Consider the following 15762-nt stretch of genomic DNA (forward strand, 5'->3'; position numbering starts at 1 on the left):
CAGTTTCGAAATAACTTCCTGAAATAGTCAGGTCCCAGTCTGAATCTTTTGTACACTGGTATACCTCTGCCAATGTCCCTTTGATTAGATTTGATAAATATTGCATATATTTATCCTCTGGTAGCCCCCACATCTGAGCTGCCTTTTCGAAAGTGTTGAGGTAAATCTGTGGGTCTTGTCCAGGCTCATACACCGCAAAGTCTTTTGGTGTAACCTTGATTTTTGTTTCATTTCTGTCTTTCCTTGTTTCATCAGAATGAAACTTCTCTATTTCAAATATTAATGTTTCCACTTGTATTTCAGCATCCACTCTCATTCTCTCAATTTCCAACTCCCGCTGTTTTTCTTTTTCATCAGCTTCAAAGACCCTCTGCTTGTCTTTTTCCTCAGCCTCCCATCTTAACTTTTCAGTTCCCAACTCACGTTCCCATCTTAACTTCTCTCTTAAATACTCTATATAAGCAGGATTGCTTGAGTACCCTTCTGGGTTCTCTTCTCTGACAGGTTGTTTTTGTTGGACAGATGCGAATGCTATCAATGCTACTCGCAATTCATCTACCCCTTTACCCTCGTGATGTAAATTGAATGTTATGCACTTCTCCACCAGCTCCTCTCTTTTCATCTTTATATATTCAGCCATGTTTTTAGGAGTTCACTCACACTTTGCCACACACTCTTTGCCAGTCACTCTCACAAGTAATCTTTGTTTGTTATTTCTTTTTGCCACACCACTTTTAGGGACTCTCTGTTGTTCATATCCCACCACTACAGCCACCACAGCTCTAGCACAGATTTCAACAAATCCCCCTGCTAGGCCTTACTACCCCACACTCTGTATCTCTTATAACCTTTAGACTGTGCCTAGTCTCTGCCTGGCTATCTCAATACTTTGTGTCTATGGATATAGGTAATTCCCCAAAACCCCTGCAGCCTCTTGGCTCTGAAGCATACAGCCCTGGGTTTCTCTGTCGGACTGGATACTTTCCTCCGATCCGCCGCTGCCACCATTCGATACAACTGTTCAGCCTTGGTTACTTGCTATCCCCCCTGGTTTGTGTTTCCCAGCTGAAGGAATCAGGCTTTTGTTTAACCAAGAAATATTTATTCAGTATTAGAAATAACAAATTACTTAATTACTTTGTTGACAAGCTTATGGTTTCATATATGTTCTGACATGTACTTTACTTCTCATTAATTGCCTCAGAACTCTGACTCTCAACAACAACAACAACCTCTTTCTCAACCTCCAACATCCACCACCAAACCTTTTTGATTCAACTGTCATTCTTCCATTTATACTCCCAGCCATTCAAATGCTCAGCCAATCATCCAGCATTCTACTGCTCATGTACTCCCCCCTCCTCTTTCACTCCACTTACCATATGTCTTCTATATAACCAGCACTTACCATATTTACAATATAAGCAGGAACATCACAGAGTTCAACTCTTTCTGTGCATCAAAGGATCCATACATGGAAGGCAGGCTACACAGACTGTTCCACTTCCCTTCACTTGCTATTTTGGTGGCCTGTCAGTTTTCCTTTGCAGATACAGAGAGGTTTTGGCTTTTCCAAAAATGGGTGAGCATCCAAGATGGATGAGGCCAAGGTGGCTGCAGATGCCAAAATGGCCTATCCATTGTCCAGTGTTTCCCCATCATATCCCCCCACTGGCAGTGACTGTGGATCTCATTTTACCGGACAGATGTTTAAAATGAGTGGTGAGACACTGTACCACTTGCCGTTCTTCACATCAGTAGTACTGCTTGTTGTTATGTGAAATAACTCTGTACCTAAATAATAAAGCAGAGTTTAACAGCGGTCTGAGATGCTTTTGTGTGCTGGCATGTGTGTGATTACCTTAGAAGCAGGCTTTTACCCTGCATCAATATCACTGAGGCTTGAGACTTAGCAAAATAAGGAAAGCTCCTTTATTTATAGAAATACATAGTAGATTTTATTTATTTATTATTATTTATTTAATTAATTCGATTTCTATACCGCCCGTAGCAAGCTCTCTGGGTGGTGTACAATAGATAGGAAAGGCATACCTACTTCTAAGTGACAAAGTTGAGGTGCAATGCAGCATATCAGTTTCCAACCAAAGGAAGTTAGCTAGAGAACAGCACATGTAAAGTTAGGCAAGCCTAGCCAGCTGGAGGACCCTCACTCTATCTTTCTTCTGGAACACACACACAAAAACTCAAAGAGGAGTGGCTCCTGCCCCATTTCCAACAGGATGGAGGGGAGGACCCAGGCGTGCAGGGGGGGTTCCTCATGGCTTCTATGACAAACCCCTTCAGCCTCTTCCACTACCCCAGAAATCCTGCCCGAGGGAAGCAACCCATGCCTAGGGTTGTTGGACAGTAGAGTTGGAAGGGGCCTGTAAGGCCATGGAGTCCAACCTGCCTCACACAGACAGACTGAAAGGGAACGAAGCCCCCCCACAGAGAGAGACACTGCTGCATTTGATAGGACAAGCCCAGAAGTTCTCACACTTGCAAGGAAAGGAGGCCCCCTGATTCTCACAGAAAGGGAATATCCTGGGATGCTGCAGGAGAGGTCTTCCTACATCAGCAGGGGATTGGACTAGATGACCTCTGAGGTACCTTTCAGCTATATGAATCTGTGACTCCAGTCTCATGCCCAGAGGGGTGGGGAAGGGGATGGCCATCTCAAAGAGTCTCAGGGCCTCCCCTCTGGCTTAGCTGAAGTTGCTCACCCTGGGAAGGGCATAAAAGGGATTTCCACAGTGTGGCTTCCTGGGAGAGGCATCGAGGACCAGGAATGGCAGGCCTCGGAGGGGATGCCGCTTGTGACCAGGGACTGCCAGGATCAGGTCACACAGGGAAGGAATGAGCCTCCGGAGGACACAGAGTATTGTCTCTGGCCTTGTCCCATTCCTTCTTCAGTGGCTCCTTTGGCAACCGTGTACGTGGAAGACCCTGTGGAACTGGGGGATCCCATTGTCCTCATCTGCTTGGTGGACCGCTTCTCTCCCCTGGTGCTGAACATCACCTGGCTGAAGAACAACGAGGTGGTCTTGCAGGACATGGAGAAGACAGGCATTCTGGGCATTGTCGCTGGCACCATCTGTTTGGTTTTAATGAAATAGTTTGTAGTTCTATTTCTTAGCACTGCATTTACACAGCAGCAGAATTGAGAATAACCAGTCCCACTTTCCCCTTATGCACACTAGTTAAATAAACAGCAGACAGTCTTCTTAGGGAAAAAGTATAAAGGAGGTTTACTCACAACCTTTCATACGTTCAGGAAACATAGGCTCTAGCTTAGATAGAAAAAGTAGAAGTCTTAGTCCATGGTGATGGTCATCTTGGAAGAGAAGCATGTGCGTGATTCTCACTCCCTCAAAGTTAATGGAGAATATGCAAAGAGATCAATAATCCCTTAACAAAAGAAAGAGGAAGAGAAGGAAGTAACCCTCCCATTAGGAAGTTCCATCATGGTCAACAAGCATATAGAGTTATCCCCCAATTCTAGTTAGAAGGAACATCTCCCTTTGCAGGGGACATGCAAGCTTGCTTCTCCCAACACCATCCTTTTCTTCAAGGCCATGAGGATGAACGAGGGCAGCATTTGCAGGGATCACAGATGAGACAAATTCGTTGCAGCTCAGGGGCTCAGAGACAAATGCAAGTGAGGCCAACCTTTAGGAGGAGAGTTTTGCTTTGCCAGAGCAGAGAGGGGTGGAGTGAGACCCATCCTGCCCAGAAGTTGTCCAGATCTCAGTTCTGGCCTTTTGGTCTGTTGGGTGACAGAGGGACACTTCACTAGTTTCCAAACGGCCTGTACCCAATCCTGGCTCCGTGTCATCTGGTGCCTCAGTCTGATCACAGGAATCCCTACGATAGCATGTATGAAAATGGTGTGCTCTGGTTTTACATGTGCACATTTAGAAATACAGTGCAAGAGTTGCCAGGAGAGTCTCCCCTCTGCTGGTCCCAGGAGAAGAGAGGAAGGCTCCCAGCTCACCAGCCCCTCTCGACTTCCCTTTCAGATGATTTTTTTACTTTCACTTCTTATTCCAGCAACTGAACCAGGGCTACCCCCACCCCAATTGAAATCCTACACACATGAGCAGTCCCCCCATGGGCAGATATTTAAAAAAGAAGGGGAGAATGAGGCTCCATAGCGCAAACACCTTTTCCCAGGAAAAGACGGGGGTCCAGCAGGAACGGTGGCCAAAAAGGTCACCGGAGATGAGGGTCTTTTACCAATGAGTCAGACTCAGTCTTACTTGGTATCGTCTATACACTGACTGACAGTGGCTGCCTAGGGTTTCAGGCAGCCCTGCCTGGAAAGCAAACATGGGATATTTGCACACAGAGCAGTTGTCCTGCCACTGAGCCCTTCCCCTAAAGAAATATAACAGTCCTCATGGTTCTGAATACAGGGCTGGTTGCAACAGGAGCCTCTGAAACTGCCTTTGGTCAGACCTGACAGATGCTCTTGGAGGTTGCTGATTCATATGGTCACCATGTGTTGTGGTCGACTTGGAGGCACATAGCAACAACAAATTCAATAAGAAGCTAAAATGATGAAACTGAGGTTATCATTCTTTCATTGATGGAGAGGGGCCATCCCAGAACACCCTCCACCATCCCAAAAGCCAATTCCACACACAGGGCAATTGACTCTGGCAAAATATCCTTCTCTGTCAAGGCTGGGTCCGCTCACAACAGCCCTGCAAGGTAGTAGACTGTCACCACCTTTTATACTGGTTAGCCACCCTGAGCCAAAGGGAAACTCTGAGCCCAGAAAACTTGCCAAGGATTACAGACAGCAAGAGTCAGACACTCTTTGCTCTGAAGCCTTTAGGCAAAATACCCAATTCACACAGTGGTCGTGGTAAGTGGCCAATGTACTGGTTCAGAGCAGAGCTTGGAAATGTTACTTTTTTAAACTACACCTCCCATCAGCCCCAGCCAGCATGGCCACTGGATTGGGCTGATGGGAATTGTAGTTCAAAAAAGTAACTTTTCCAAGCTCTGGTTCAGAGCCAACCCTCTCCTGAATAAACACACACTGGTAAATAGAAATAACTTTATTAAAGAATAAAAGAGGTGCACAGTTACAGCAGCAAAATAGTTCCTTAATATCAGCACTTAAAAGGGGCAAGGTCACAACTGAAAAACAAGAAAGCTATCTAGCCTAGTCTATACTTACATGTACGTAGACAATTGCACAGCCCCCCTCTCCTCAGAGAGAGGAACAGAGGCTTATCAGCTGTTCTGGGAGAAGAAGTGGAAAATATTATTAAAGACAGAATTACCAAACATGGAGTTGAACATAGCAATCATGGGATATGAGGAAATACGCTCTCATGCATCAGGAAGTGTTTAAAGATCAGGAAGGAGAAAGCAGGAATAAATGAATAGTTCTTCCAACGGAGGGATGTAAGAAGCCCCCCCCAATCATCAGGATTAGGACCTGTGCTTTTAAGCTTGTTTCTAAATGACATGGATTTGGGATGAGAAGAGAGGTAACCAACGTTACTGTTGATATCAAGTTCAGGGTGATTAAAACAAAGAGGGATTGTGAGGAACTCCAAAAGGAACTCTCCAAGCAGGCTTGGCTATTAAAGAGCAAATGCAATTAAATGTAAGCAAGCATAAAGTGATGCACAGAAGTGAAAAATCCTAACTGAACAGGTGGTGACTGAGAGGAGAGAGACACTGAGGTCAAAGCGGATGCCCCAATTAAGTGTGTGGGATCACTAAGACACAGATTGAAAATAAAACTGCCAATATCATAACGCCATTATACACATTTAAGATGTGATCCTACTTGTAATGCTGTCTTCAGTTTTGGTTGCCTGACTGCAAAAATAGCATTGTACAGGTGGAAGAGGTAGAGAAATGGGCAGCCAAAGTGAGCAAGGATTGCAATATTTGGGGATTTTTGCCATAGAAAAATAGCTTAGAGGAGACACGATAGAAGTGTATGATCACACCAGACATTTAAAGCACATTCAACACAAATGTAAAACACATGGTTTCCCCCAACAAGTCCTGGATAATAGTTTTTCCTCACTGCGCTACATTCCCAGCACCCTTCACAAACTACAACTCCCAGGACTCTTGGGAGGAAGCCATATGCTTTCAATGTACACTGTGGATGTGCCATAAAGGTACGTGGTGTGGAGAAAGTGGATAATACCTCTGATTTAGTAGGGAACTTACACCTGGTGTAGGAAGAGGGAGTGGAAGTAGCTTCTACCAATTTGCACCTGTTTCAGGAAAAATGTCACTCGCTAAACAGTTTCAGCTTGTAAAGCCTGAGGATGTGGACAGGATTCTGGGAGAATCGAGGGCCACTACTTGTTCCCTTGACCATTGTCCATCCTAGTTAATGCAAAACCAAAATGGACAAAAAGAGGCAGAAAAAAATAAGTAACTGGGGGTTCCGACCCCAAAATCTGCTCTGGGACAGGACAAATCATACACCCCAGGAAAAGGGAGGGTGTATTCTATGAGATGCCATTCTTTCCCAGCTAAAATAATGAAGAGTAAATAGGGGGAAATGTGTAATTTGGGGTGACCGCTTTAAAATGTGCTGTGGGCTGTGAAAAATCATTCACTTGAGCAAAGTGGATAGTGTCCTCTGTGAGATGCCACTGCATCCTGCCTGGAATAGTTTTTCTTGTGGAGCCCCAGTTACTTCTTTTTTTCAAACTTTATTTTGTCCATTTTCATTTTGCATAGATGCACTTTTTCAAGTCCTGTGCCCAGGAGAAGCTCTGGGCCAGGTGGGACACAGTGGTATGCTAGAGAGGACACCCTCCCCTTTCCTGGGATGTATGATTTGTCCTGGCCCAGAGCAGACTTTGCTTTTCCGTAGATGCCATTATTCATGCCCTGAACCCAGCAGAAGCTCTGGGCCAGGTGGGATGCACTAGTATGTTACAGATGACATCCTCCCTTTTCTTGGGGTGTATGATTTGTCCTGGGCCAGAGCAGATTTTGGCATGGGCATCCCCAGTAACTTGAATTTTTCTGCCTCTTTCTGTCCATTCTGATTTTGCATAGATGCCATCACCCATACCCTGTGCCCAGCAGACAGTCTGTGCCAGGTGGGACGCACAGACATCTCGTGGAGGACACTCTCCCCTTTCATGGGGTATATGATTTGTCCTGACCCAGAGCAGATTTTGGGGTGGGTACCCCCAGTTACTTATCTCTTTCTGCATGTTTTTTCTCCATTTCAGTTTTCTGAGATGCCTTTATTCCTGCCATGTGTCCAGCACAAGCTCTGGGCCAGGCAGGATGCACTAGTATGTCTTAGAGGGCTCCCTCCCCTTTCTGGAGGTGCATGATTTATCCAGGCCCAGAGCTGATTGCGGGGAGGGCATCCCCAGTTACTTATGTTTTTGTCTATTTTGGTTTTATGTGGATTCCCTAATCCGTGCCTTGCACCCAGCAGAAGCTCTGGGCAGGATGAGATGCACTGGAATCTCCTAGACATCACCCTCCCCTTTCCTGGGGTACACGATGTGTCCTGGCCCTAAGTTGATCATGGGGTGGGCACCCCCAGTTACTTATTTTTTTCAGAGTGCTTTTTGTCTGCTTTGGTTTTGCGTAGATGCCCTAATCCGTGCCTTGCACCCAGCAGAAGCTCTGGGCAGGATGAGATGCACTGGCATCTCCTAGAGGACACCCTCCCCTTTCCTGGGGTACACAATGTGTCCTCGCCCAGAGTTGATCGTGGGGTGGTCACCCCCGTTACTTATTTTTTTATGAATTTATGACATCATTATGCATTTATGATAATATCTGAAGCCTGATGGTTTTGATTGCATAAATGTATTGGTATTCTTGATGGGGGGAGTCCCCGGATCACAGTGATATATCATACGGGGTACCCCAACATAGATCTTGGAGTTCAGAGACATGTTAACTTTGCCTTGACATTGCGGTACCTGTCAACTTTTCTTCTTTTTTAGTGGTTTGAACTTTCAAGCAAATAAGGAATTGGGAACTGGGAACCAACGTCAGCGGCATGATGTGCCCACGGGATGCTTCGATCCGGCCCACCAAAGCCAGCCCAGCTCAGGGGAGAGGCAGACGGGATCGATCTGGAGGGTCTGCTGGGAGGGGATGCTTAAGGGGGGGCTCGCCCTCTCCCACCCCCCAATTGCATACCTTTGTTGCGAGGCTCCCCCTTTGCAACCGCGCTCTGCTGCATCGCTGCGCATGAAGAGAGGCGGGGCCGGAAAGGGAAGTCCCTCATTTGCCTTCTTGCCTTCAGCTCCCTTGTCGTTTCTTAACCCTTCAAGTGGCTGAAGCTCCTCGGCTGCTTCGCACGGAGAGCGAGGGGAAGCCTCTTTCTCGCCGGTGACTCTTCTGCATATTAAAAACAAGAATGCCATGCACATTTTTAAATAAAGTCTTCGAAAGAACAGCTTAGGTTAGCCTAAACCCTGTTTCCTTTACCTGTTTGATTTATCTGTGCAGGGACTTTTTGTGCTGACTTGTACGGAGGAACATCTCACCCTGCTACTTCTCTCCTGCAGTCTGAAGTGACCGAGTCCAGCCAGAGACAGATCTCCTGCCTAATGCCTTCCTTCTGGAACTCTCGTGTTACTGTGGTGAGCACCGACAGTGCACTCCTAAGACCTGCGAACATCCTGCAAGCAAATCAGGAGGAATGCTCCCTTGTGGTCGCATTACCTGCCCATGAAGAAATCAGAACAAATGCTCAATAAAGATATGAGAGGGTTGAATCCTGCTGCTTCCAAAGTGTGCTTGAAGATGGTAGCCTGAAAGCAGAATTCTCACGAGTGTTTCTTATCCACACTTCACCAGGAGGTCCCGGGGTTACCATTTCAAGAGGATAAAAGATTCCCCCAGCTAAGATACACAACAATACAGAACTCATTTATAGCTCATGAAATTGGAGCTCTTTGCATGGGTTCCGGTTGGCGCTGAAGGGGAGCAGGGCTCTCATGGCTTTAACAGCTGAGTGGCAGGCAGATATTAAACAGTAAGCCTTTTCTAGTCCGGAACTAAAATTATGGGAAAGCTTCACGAGTTTGATATTGCATTTGTCAGGCATCTTGTTACTTGTGTGTGACCTCCATTTATCTTTGGGCTTCCCCCCCTCCATCTGCAAAAGAGGGTGCACATTTGCTCATGACATGAAGGGCATGTACATTTGTGTCGTCATCTGTCAGTGCAGCAGAGGGTGTGATCCACATCCAGTGGACTGGGCCCAGAACATCCTCTTGGCAGTTTGGCACCCCGGTTACCCCAGGGAAAGGCGTAGGAGTGGTGGGAGGCCAGGCTTGAGGGAGGAATCCCAAGAGAGTAAGGAGTGGAGGAGGCCAGCAGCAGACAACCTGTGAGGCTGAATCCCAGGAAGCAGGAAGAAGCTGAGCCAGAAACGACGCTGAAGTTGGTTCCCAGTTCCCAGTTCCTTGTTTACTTGAAAGTTCAAAACGCTAAAAAAGAAGAAAAGTTGACAGCTACAGCAACTTCAAGCCAAATTTAGCATGTCTCTGAAACCCCAAATATATGTTGGGGTACCCTGTATGATATATCACTGTGATCGGGGGACTCTCCCCGTCAAGAACAACAATACGTTTATGCAATCAAAATCATCAGGTTTCTGATATTATCATAAATACATAATGATGTCATAAAATCATAAATAATAAGTAACTGGGGGTGCCCACCTCAGAATCTGCTCTGGGCTAGGACAAGTCATATACCTCAGGAAAGGGGAGGGTGTCCTCTACAAGATGCCACTGCGTCCCGCCTGGCCCAGAGCTTCTGCTATGTGCAGGGCACAGATGAGGGCATCTATGCAAAACCAAAGCAGAGAAAAATGTGCTGGAAAAAATAAGGACCTGGGGGTGCCCACCCCAAAATGTGGTCTGGGCCAGGAAAAATCATACACCCCAGGAAATGGAAGGGTGTCCTCTGCGAGATGCCACTGTGTCCTTCCTGGCCCAGAGCTTTTGCTGGGCGCAGGGCATGGAGGAGGTCATCTATGCGAAACCAAACCAGAGAAAAACATACAGGAAAAAATAAGGAACTGGGGCTGCCCACCCCAAAATCTGCTCTGGGCCAGGACAAATTGGCCACTGGGCCCAACAGGCAGTTTCAGGTTCCTATTAGTATATCGGCCACCACGCTGCACCTTGGACTCTTTGGCTGAGGTGCTGGAGGTGGTCTCGGATGTACACGCGCAATCCCCAAACTTGGTAGTTTGGGGGGATTTTAATGTGCACTCCAAGGCCCCTCTTTCAGGAGTGGCCCAAGACATTTTGGACTCGATGGTAGCCTGGGAGCTACAACCTATTCAAACAGGGCCTACCCATGCAGCGGGCCATGCCCTTGATCTGGTCTTTTTGTCAGGAGAGGTGGGCAGTGACCTGGAAGCCGGGGGGCTGCTCACTGCCCCCCTGTCCTGGTCAGACCATTATCTTGTCAGGATAGACCTTTGCATATCCCCTCCCCCTCGGAGAACTGGAGGGCCCAGCAGGATGTTTCGCCCTAGGTGACTGTCAAACCCGAATGGCTTCATACGCGAACTGGGGGATTTTTTAAATGCTATTGACAGCGAAGTGGCCAAGAGTCTGGTGTCCAGGTGGAATGCAGGGGCGACCAAGGCAGTGGACCAGTTGGCCCCAAAATGCCCCCTCCTGTTATACAGATACAGGACAGCACCCTGGTACACCCCACGGTTGTGTGGCCTACGGTGGGAGGTAAGACAGCTTGAATGCCATTGGCAAAAGACACGTGCAGAGGCAGAGAGAACTCGGAACAGAGCAGCAGCAGCCGCCTATCGGACAGCGATGAGGAGAGTTTTTTGCAGCCTCTATAGCTGCCGCAGAAAGCTGCCCAAGGAGACTGTTTCAGGTGGTCCAGAGCTTGGTGAGACCAGCTGTGCTAGATCTGACAGAACTTGCCTTGGCCTCCTGTAATGACTTCGCAAAACATTTTGCGGACAAAACTGATTACATCAAGAGTTCTATTCCACCTGCCACAGCCTTAATAATGGAACCAGAAGTGACCATTGAACCCTCAGGGTCTTGGGATAGTTTCCAGCTTCCTTCCTCTGAGGAAATCACCAGGGCCCTGTCCTCGCTTAAATCAACTTCGTTTATGCTCGACCCTTGCCCAGCGTGGCTTATTATGAGCTGTAAAGACAAACTCATCAAGGGGATTAAGGCAATGGTGAATGCGTCTCTTGACGAAGGCCATCTGCCATCTGCCTTTAAAGAGGCAGTAATAACTCCTCAGACCCCTTGGATTTAAACAACTTCCGCCCAGTTTCTAATCTGCCATTTCTGGGTAAATTGGTTGAACGGGTGGTGGTGATGCAATTGCAAGTGTACTTAGATGAAGTGGACTACTGTGACCCATTCCAATCAGGGTTTCAACCCAGACATGGGACAGAAACAGCCCTGGTAGCCCTGGTGGATGACATGAGAAAGGCACTAGATAGAGGGGAGCATATCCTCCTTGTTCTCCAGGATCTTTTGGCGACCTTCGACACTGTCGACCACGATATCTTGTTAGATCGCCTAGAGAATCTTGGGATTGGAGGCATCGTTTTACGGTGGTTCCACTCCTTCCTCTCTGGGAGATGCCAGAGAGTGGTACTGAGAGAGGAGGTCTCAGAGCCTTGGCCTCTTACATGTGGGGTACCACAGGGCTCTATCCTCTCACCGATGTTATTTAATGTCTATGTAAGGCCGCTGGGAGACATCATCAGGAGATTTGGACTGCAATTCCATCAATACGCAGATGATACCCAGATTTTTCTCTCATTTAAGTCCCCCCCACTGGTGGCGATAGAAAGGCTATCTAATTGTCTGGAGGCTGTGAGGGACTGGATGAGCAGGAATAAGCTTAGGCTGAATCCTGATAAAACTGACGTTCTGTTGGTGGGTGATCAAGAGAATTTGGCAATTACGGATTTGGTGCTCAATGGGATACAATTGCCCCTAAGAGACCAAGTCTGGAGTTTGGGGGTCATTCTTGACTCCCAGCTATCCATGGAAGCACAGGTAGCGACCGTTAGGGCAGCACTTTTCCAACTCCACCTCATTCGTAGGATATGCCCTTATCTCCCGAGCCACCAGCTCCTTAATGTGGTACATGCCTTGGTTCTGTCCCGGTTGGACTACTGTAATCCCTGGAAAACGGTCCGTAAGCTGCAGGTAGTGCAGAATGTGGTGGCTCGCCTGATTAAGGGCAGCCGCTGCCGTGATCATATTACCCCTGTACTTAAGGAACTGCACTGGCTACTATTCTATGATTCTATGCCCGCCAACTTGGATGGCTTTCAAAGCGGGTTGCACACGTTTCTAGAGGCTCAATGGCTGCTGACCATGACGGCTCTGTTGCTCCGTCTGCTGTCGGAGGCAGGAAATGTCTCTGAATACCAGTTGCTGGGAATGTCATTTGGGGGTGAGTGTTGCTGTTGTCCTCGAGGCCTGCTTTCATGCTTCCCAGTGGGGCCTCTGGTTGGCCACTGAGGGCACGATGCTGGGCTCTGGGCCTGACCCAGCAGCCAGGCTCCTCTGATGTTAGGAGAGGGGTTGGTCTAGGGCTGGCAACAGACTTTTGGGGGGCTGTGAGCCCAGGGCCAGTAATGGGCCCCACGAACACCTGCCTCCAAGAAGGCCAAGGCCTCCCCTTTCTCTGCCCCTGCTTTGACATCGAGGCTGCTCACCCCCTTCCACCCCCTGGATACACTTCAGCAGTGGACAGGTGGTGGCTCTTTTGAAGGGGGGCTCACCATTTGGGAACGAAACGAAGCTCATTAGAAGAGAACCTCCTTGGATGCAGAAGGGCCCAGGTTCGATCGCTGATATTTCTGGGAAAGACCCCCTGCCTGGAATCTTGGAGAGCTGCTGCCAGTCAGGGCAGACAATACTGAACTAGATGAACCAATGATCCCCAGTCTAAAGCAGCTTCCTGCGTTTCAAGGTTTTTGTTGTTATGTGCCTTCAAGTCGATTATGACTTATGGCAACCCTATGAATAAGCAACCTCCAGTAACATCTGTTGTAAACCGCCCTATTCAGACCTTGTAAGTTCAGGTCTGCGACTTCCTTTATGGAATCAATCCATCTCTTGTTTGGCCTTCCTCTTTTTCTACTCCCTTCTGTTTTTCCCAACTTTCTTGTCTTTTCAAGTGAGTCATGTCTTCTCATGATGTGTCCAAAGTATGACAGCCTCAGCTTCATCATTTTAGCTTCTAGTGTTAGTTCTGGTTTAATTTGTTCTAACGCCCAATTATTTGTCTTTTTCGCAGTCCATGGTATGCGCAAAGTTCTCCAACACCACATTTCAAATAAGCTGATTTTTCTCTTATCCATTTTGTTCACTGTTCAACTTTCACATCCATACATAGAGATGGGGAATACCATGGTCTGAATGATCCTGACTTTAGTGTTCAGTGATACAGATTTGCATGTGAGTTCTCAATAGCTGCCCTCCCCAGTCCTAGCCTAATTTCTTGACTATTGTCTCCATTTTGGTTAATGACTGTGCCAAGGTATTGATAATCCTTGACAAGTTCAGTGTCCTCATTATCAACTTTAAAGTAGGGAAGGACTAAGCTGGGGTTGAGGGAGGGGGGATTTGCTGCTCCCCCCACCTTGCAATCCTGTGCATGTTTACTCAGAAGTAAATCCCACCCTGTTGAATGGGGCTTACCCACTAGGACTGGTGTCAGTTTTGCTGAGACGGCACCTCAGCATTGCACCTGCACCCTTTGCCCACTCACTTCTCCCTGCCTCCCATCACATCTGTGGTTCCCACTGGCCCTCAGAATTATCCCCAGGCCAGCAGAACAGTGACTGCTTTTCTACCCTATATCTCAGTGGTAGGCTGAGCATGTTCTTTGTGTGCCAAAGGTCCTGGGTTCAATCTTTTGCATGTCCTTGTGGAAGGGAAAAAATGTTCTAAGTTGTTTGTGTGATGATCCCACAGCTGGCTCTGTGTGTGTGTGCTATTACATTCAGTGATATATGGGAATTACAATTTACAAGTTACATTAGTACAAAAACATTACTAAAGATTCTGTATGGTCTGGTACGGGGTGTGTGAACCATGAGTTACTGCACCGGGTGACACCAACCCTAGTGACGCCACTGCCAAACCATATGAAAATAGAATGTTTTAGTTCTGTGTTTACCTCATTTCAGTTGGCAAGTCATTTTTTTTATTTTTGGCAGATCAAACAATGTATGGTACACCAGCATTAGCTCTTTTAAAAATTTTGGGAGGAACAAAATGGGAAAAGTGACATATCTATATCAATGGCTGCTTGCAGGGTCATAATAATAACCAAACCCCAGAAAATGGAGATTTCAGGATGAGGCCCTCCTGGTTGCCCCACAGTCTGCGGCAGTTCATCTGGTGACACACAGAGCAGGGCCTTTTCTGTGGTGGTGCCTATCATGACACTACACATACACAGAAATAAGGCAGGTGCCAACTCTGCTGAGTTTTCAGCACCTCTCATGGACATGGAAAGATGCTGGATGTTGGGAGATTCAGGAGAGAGAAAAGAAAGTTCTTCACACAGTGTATAGTTAAATTAACTTCTAGGGAAGAAAACTGTTTAAAGACAACAGATTGTGGTTGTAAAAATCTTTATTGGTACTGTCATGAAATTGGAAATTTCTGTGAATTGTTAACCTGGTTTGTATATCATGGCTCAGTTACAAGGGACATCTTGGAAGGAGACAGGCCTCTGTGAGAGGAAAATTTGAAGTTTCGTTTCCAGCTGCAAGCAGTTGGGGAGGCCTGAACAGAAACACCTGTTTATCTCTGCTAACCAGTAGGAGCCTGGTACTCAAGACCATGCGGGCTTGAGAAGGTTGAGATCAGAGATGGGAGGGGGGCCTGCAAGGCGCGAAAAAGTGAAGAAGCTTCAGGAACATGATTACATCAGAAAGCCCCTGATTGGTTAATTCATCCTGGACCATTGGGTTTCTTCTCCTTAAGTATAGGGTCTGAGACCCATAGCCTTTGTTCCCCTGGGTTTCCATCCTGATGGGTGGTTCCCTATGTGGGGTTCCACTGCTTCTTGCTATCCTGACATTATTCTCTCTACGGAGAGATGAGACTTATCAACAACTACCTCTAAGTAAGTAGATGAGGCTAGATAGTTTATTATTTTCTGTTGCGTGTGTGAACTCTCTTATGTTATACCTGAACCCCTGGTTGGGTGTGTGGTTTTTGTTGCGCTGTGTGTAGTTTCTGGCAACATTTAGCCCCCAGGGAGAGAGATTTGGGGTGAGGGCTGGAGAGCCTGTGGACACAGCAGTTTTATTCTGGTTACAGAGCTCTGGAATTGCAGAAGAGACTGTGAATCCTGGGGGTGAGACTATCATGAAGGGACCCTACACTTCTGAGCTGGCCCCTACCCCACTGAGCCCGTGCTTTACATGTTGCTGTGTGCAATTGTGTGCTTAATTTTGTTTAAAGCAGCACCACAGCAGCAGAGTAACAGCAGATGTTGAAACGCGAGTGTGCCAGCGTGTGCGTGCGTTTGCCTAAGAAAGCAGGCTTTTACCCTGTATCAACATCACTGAGACTGGAGACTTAGTAAAATAAGAAAAGCTACTTTATTTAGAGAAATACATTGTAGATAGAAAAGGCATTCCTAGTTCTAACTAGCTAAGTTGGAGGCATGACTCCCAGGTGTAGGAGTCAGCCCCATGCTCGGAGAGAGGGTAGAGACAAAGGGATGTCTCCTCTCTCACGAGGAGAAAGG

General features: G+C 47.1%; 1 long non-coding RNA gene across 1 annotated transcript; it reads right to left on the reverse strand.

Moving 5' to 3' along the window:
- Positions 1–1936: 1936 nt before the first annotated feature.
- On the reverse strand, positions 1937–8230 carry LOC133382456 (uncharacterized). The gene is made up of 4 exons (XR_009761971.1): positions 8164–8230; positions 5189–5253; positions 3257–3408; positions 1937–3094 (listed from the first exon to the last, which is right to left on the reverse strand). It is a non-coding gene; the product is annotated as an uncharacterized LOC133382456 (long non-coding RNA).
- Between the last annotated feature and the right edge of the window lie 7532 nt (positions 8231–15762).

Source organism: Rhineura floridana, chromosome 3 (genome assembly GCF_030035675.1).
Source record: "Rhineura floridana isolate rRhiFlo1 chromosome 3, rRhiFlo1.hap2, whole genome shotgun sequence".
NCBI classification, from domain to species: Eukaryota; Metazoa; Chordata; class Lepidosauria; order Squamata; family Rhineuridae; genus Rhineura; species Rhineura floridana.